Raw genomic sequence first — 6,000 nt, 5'->3', positions numbered from 1 at the left:
TCTTTCTTTCTTTCTTTCTTTCTTTCTTTCTTTCTTTCTTTCTTTCTTTCTTTCTTTCTTTCTTTCTTTCTTTTTCTTTCTTTCTCCCTTCTTTCTTTCTTTTCTTCCTTCCTTCTTTCCTCCTTCATTCCTTCCTCCTTCCTTCCTTCCTTCTTCCTTTCTTCCTTTTTCTTTCTTTCTTCCTTCCTTCCTTCTTCCTTCATTCCTTTTTCTTTCTTTCTTTCTTTCTTTCTTTCTTTCTTCCTTCCTTCCTTCCTTCCTTCCTTCCTTCCTTCCTTTCTTTCTTTCTTTCCTTCCTTTCTTTCTTTCTTTCTTTCTTTCTTTCTTTCTTTCTTTCTTTCTTACTTTCTTTCTTTCTTTCTTTCTTTCTTTCTTTCTTTCCTTCCTTCCTTCCTCCTTCCTTCCTTCCTTCCTCTTTCCTTCTTTTTTCTTTCTTTCTTTCTTTCTTTCTTTCTTTCTTTCTTTCTTTCTTTCTTTCTTTCTTTCTTTCTTTCTTTCTTTCTTTCTTTCTTTCTTTCTTTCTTTCTTTCTTTCTTTCTTTCTTTCTTTCTTTCTTTTCTTTTCTTTTCTTCCCTTCCTTCCCTCCCTTCCCTCCCTTCCTTCCCTTCCCTTCCCTTCCCTTCCTTCCCTTCCCTTCCCTTCCCTCCCTTCCCTCCCTTCCCTCCCTTCCCTCCCTTCCCTCCCTCCCTTCCTTCCTTCCTTCCTTCCTTCCTTCCTTCCTTCCTTCCTTCCTTCCTTCCTTCCTTCCTTCCTTCCTTCCTTCCTTGTCTTTGCCTATTTACTTTTATTCTGCCTCTTCTCTTTTTCTGTTTCTCTGTTCAGCTATTTCTCCTCTGCTGTGCCTCTAATCCTAAAAACCTCTTGCATCTCATTCTATAAAGTCCTCTTCATTAAAGCAGTCTGAACATCCCCTTGAGGCACAGGTCCACCAAATAAATCTCTCACACAGCAGTCACAAAATCACCTATGGCTCCATAAGGGGGTTACAAAGAAGAAAATTTGTGAATCATTTTTAGATACATATTGGTTAAAGCAAAACCTATCCAAAAATATTTGCCAGACTGCTTCCACTTTGTGTTTCTGCTGCCACTGGCACCTAATCTCCCCATTGTGGTTCTGGGAAAGTTTCCACCAAAGGAGGAATTACTCGCCCCACAGTGCTAAGTAGATTAAGTAAGGATAGTAAGGACCAAAAACCTCAAGACATTTTTGAGAGTGGAAATGGCCCCCAGTTTGTAATTTCAGTCAAAAGTGACCCTCCAGTAGTATTCCCAGTGGCCAAGTAATCCCAAGGGAATCTGTTAACACTAGGAGCAAATTGTTTTCTTTACTATTGGATTCCAGGACAGATAAAATCATTATTTAAATTGAGAAGGCCCCAGACAAGTTGAATTCGTCTGCAGCATTCAAAGTGCATGGTGTGGGCAGCATTTCACTAAAAACATTGAAATGAAGAATTTTTTAAAATATTTTAATTCTAATGGAGACTCTGGTTTTATTAAACCTCTAGTAGCCAAAGATTTAACAATAACTTATAGGGCAGGATATACTGGGGCAAGCAATAGCATATGTTTCTAAACAAAAAAGTGGATATTCTGCCTCTCCAATACTTAATGCCACTGTTACATGGTTCCGCAAAATTAAATCATAAGAAGCAGGACCCAGTCTGGGTGGAATGGTGACCTCTGGTCTCAATTAAACTACACACTTTAAAACATATAATCAAGAAACAACTAAATGTGGCCACATTAAACCATCAATCAACACATGAAAAATCTTTGGGAAGTGTGTATTTTGCAAAATGTAAAAAAGATTAATAATTCAAAGGACCCCTTTAAATGGTATGGCATGGATTCCAGCTATTTCTAGTAATGTTAATTTGGTAACTATTAACATCTAGGATTTTTTTCACTATTCCCCCTAAAGAATAAGGATTGTAAAAATTTTTTTATTTGTGTTGTCAATTTATATTCTCTGTTATCATTTAAATTGTGTTCATATTGTATTTTGCTTTTTCCTATGTTTATAATTGAGTATTGTCACATTTTAGGTTAGACATTGGCTGTAGAGAAAAAGGGGGAAAAGTGGTTTTTTAAAACCAAGCTGCTTTAGAACTTGTTCCTTATCTGACCAAAAAAAAATTGCCCTAGGCAGATCATTGTCTATATGCTAATAAGAAACCTGACTCGCTAGGCTTTTGTAAATTTCTACAGAAAATTTAAAAAAGTATTTCTGACTTTATAAGTTTCTAAAAATTGAGTGGATAAATAATTGATTGCAAGAAAATATTGTTAATTTTTAAGTGGGGACCTTGCAACAAAAAATCTCTCTCCACCTCATGCCTGCAGTACAAAAACAGATTTCACTTGTGGACTGACTCTAAATCTAAGTTTGATATGGATGGGTCAGCTTTTAAACTATATCTGGGCATCCCTTAATTCATCACCTCAAGGAGAAGTACTAAAACAGCTGTCTCTAAGAGCCCTTTACTTTTAAAACAGGGTCTTCACACAACTGGACTGCAGGTGTCAGGAGTAGAGAAAGGTGCCCCCTCTCTTGAAACCATTAAGTGGTTAATCTGAAAAGATTCAAACAAAAATTCAAGGGGTATAATATCCCTCAGAGCCAAAGGCATATTCCCTAATCTCTGAGGACATGATATAGTGGGGCAATTGAAGGAGACTTATTTTTTTTTCAGAACACTTACAGATGGGGCCTGGTTCACCCCAATACTAGAGGTCACTGCCCCTCAAGTACCATTAATATCCTGGAGACTGGAAGAACCTGTCTGGGTGGAGCAGTGGCCTCTCTCTCAAAAAAATTGGATGCTTTAAAACAAATAAAAAAAAACACACCACCTACCTCTTAGGAATTTTGAAGCAAGGACTATAAGAAAAGAAAAAATTTTGTCATTTTAAATTCAAACAGACTACAACAGTATTAAAACTTGGGTATTTTATATATCTGTTAGAAAATATTTTTGATTTTAAAGGTATATAAAAATAAAAATTGTGTTTAAAATGTTGTGGTTAGCCTTTTTAAAAAAATATTTGCATGTACCAAATTTAACAATTCAGTGAAAACACTGAAGAAACAAGAAATTATAAGATATATTCCTAAAAACTGCAAAATGATATATATATATATATATATATATATATGTGAAGCAGATAGAGAACTATTTTGGGTAATATACTAAGTTATTGATAAAAATCAAGTAACAAATAATGTGTGTGGTGAGGCCATACCTTGATTCCTCTGGATTACAAATATTGAGAATCTTATCAAGAAAATTTATAATTTTAACAGTCTCAGAATTTTATTAATCTGGCATTAAAATTTTAAAGTAAAATACTTATAAGCAAAATAATACTATAGCTTCTAAGTTTATTTAATTTCATTCAATGTTTAACTAAAAATCTTCTTTTTAAATATGACTTAAATGAATTAAAGGAATTATTTGGGGGCATTTAAACTTGCCTTAAAGGGACATAAATAAAATAACTGGTCATTTACAAATTATTAACTTAAGGTTTTCAAAAGTAGAGACATTTTTGCTTGTTTCCTGAGTCAATTTTGGTCACCTTTAATAGTTTGTGTTTGATAATTGGAAATTTAAAAAATTATTACAGGTGTTTTATGGTTTATGCTATTTTAATATTGCCATACCCTTTTATAAAGTGCCCACAGAAAACTAAACAGAGAAGAGAAGGTTAAGTAAAAAAGGAATGTTTGTGTGGATTTATGCAAGAAAGATAAGGTGGGAATTTATGAATACTAGAAAACAAGGAGGTGAATTCTGTGACAGTGTAAGCAGTTGATAGCAAATAGGACTGAAGGAAATTTGTAGTGAATTTAAAGGAATGTTCATGAAGATTTGAGAATGTGTTCTGAAAGAAAAGACAATAAGCAAAGTGAATAATTATTAGACATAATTAGACATGTTTTTCATCTAATCAGCTTTTGTATTTGCTTTCATCCAACTAGAAGGTTTTTATTACTTTTTGCTAAAAATATTATTAGATATATTACAAAGAGCTTCTCTCCTCAAGGTGCATATTATAAGGATCCCCTGTACTTTAGCTGACTCAATATTCAGTAAGAGAATGTGAGGAGGTCTGAATCCTCTTTTGTTAGCAGGCCCTAGCTTTGGCTGTGTTTCCACAAGAAGATCCTAAACCCATCTGGGTTTCAGCCTGAAATACTAAATACGTACCTAGCAAAACTACTGATAATAATGACTCGATCAAGGTTAATCCAACCTGAGGTTCGTTTTTTTTTTTCTGTTGAATAAAGATTTGCTGAAATTTTTAATTTTTTTTTATCCAGCTGTCACCTACCACCATCCCCTGCATGGCACTAACATTAAAGCAGCAGTGGCACACTATTTGAGCCATAGCCTGTGTTGGTGCCCTTATGGCTGAGTCATCTGCTGGTTTCTGGACTTTCAGTTCGATTTATGTGTCATTGTAGACCCCTTTTGATCCAGAAATAAAATACCTTGGTCAGTTTCTGGGTACCGTGACCTACGTGATTCATCTTATTGTTGCTCCACATTAAGTGCAGAAATTTTACAGATGCCTGGTCATGGCATTTTTTCTACAACTAATGTGGAACCATAAGGGATAATTATGGTGCCACATAGGGGTCTGAATCTACAGGTTCAGGCAGCTGGATAATACATAACATCAAAGATTTTATTAAAATTACTGAAACAAAATCACTAGTGTGCTCATCTGGGGTTACTCAATGTAACCCTGTGGTTTTACAATTTACAAAACTGGAATTAAAAATGTAAAAAAACATAAAGGAATGATATGGAAATTAAGATTTTATTAACCTGGCCATTATTTTGGATTACTTTTTACAATTTAATCAAGCATCTCTTACCCACCTTTAAAATAGGGCCTAAACTATAGTTATTATCTACCTATTAGTTATATCTATATAGTTATTATCTATCTATCTATCTATCTGACCTCCTGCTTTCCTTGTAACATCTCTCAACTTTTCAACATCAAGTCCAACTGCTCTGATCTTCGGGTTACCAATATTTAGAGTCTAGTCTACCAGAACCCCTAGTGGGCCACTGTCCATATGCCACATTACTTTACGTTTAACATCTACTGTGCATGCCGTATGGTAGCTTATGATTTTCACCTATGCTATGCTTACCTATACCTGGCCTAATTTAAGTAACTGGTTTTGTTTTGATGCAGCCCCTTCTTTTAATGAAGCTATTGCCTTTAATCAATTTTTTATATGAATTCAACTGAAACTCAGTGGTGCTCTACCTCTGTCACCCTGGGTCTGACATTTGGACAGGTCCAGGGTCAAAGATCCTGCCTTTATATTGGACAAGGGAGACAATACAATTATCCTCTTTATTGTCTTAATTTTAACAGAGATCTCCTTTTTCTGATTGGGCAGTTCCAATCACCAGAAAATGGCTGTGTAAAAATATAGGCTTTAACAAGTGCCTAAATCAATTACCTATTGTAAGCAATTACCCGAATGTCTGTGCCATTGTTCAGTTAATTCCCAGAGTTCCCTGGCATTCTGTCCCATAACCTTACCATCTGCCACCATGATTTGTTTTAAGCTAGACACAGGCACTGTGGCCACTATCATTGTGACCTCTTTCTCTCTTTTGAGAGGACTGGGGTTGGCCAAACTGGTGATGCTCGGGGGTTACTCCTGGCTATGCACTCAGAAATTGCCCCTGGCTTGGGGGACCATATGGGAAGCCTAGGGATCGAACTATGGTCTGTCCCAGGTTAGAAAGTATATGCCTTACGATGGCACCACCAATCCAGTGCATGGCCTCACTTTTAAGCCATGTAGGATCAATCATTAGAGCAGGAGCCCCAGAACAGTAATGAAACTATAAATTGACCAGAATTTGGCTGAAAATGGCAACTCCATCATATACCTGCAGACATCCCTACATCCCTGGCCATGGTGGTGTTGCAAAATCGATGAGGACTGGCCAGACTGTTC

The sequence above is a fragment of the Suncus etruscus genome, chromosome Y, assembly GCF_024139225.1.
Source record: "Suncus etruscus isolate mSunEtr1 chromosome Y, mSunEtr1.pri.cur, whole genome shotgun sequence".
Taxonomy (NCBI): Eukaryota; Metazoa; Chordata; class Mammalia; order Eulipotyphla; family Soricidae; genus Suncus; species Suncus etruscus.
This window is presented reverse-complemented; position numbering follows the sequence as displayed.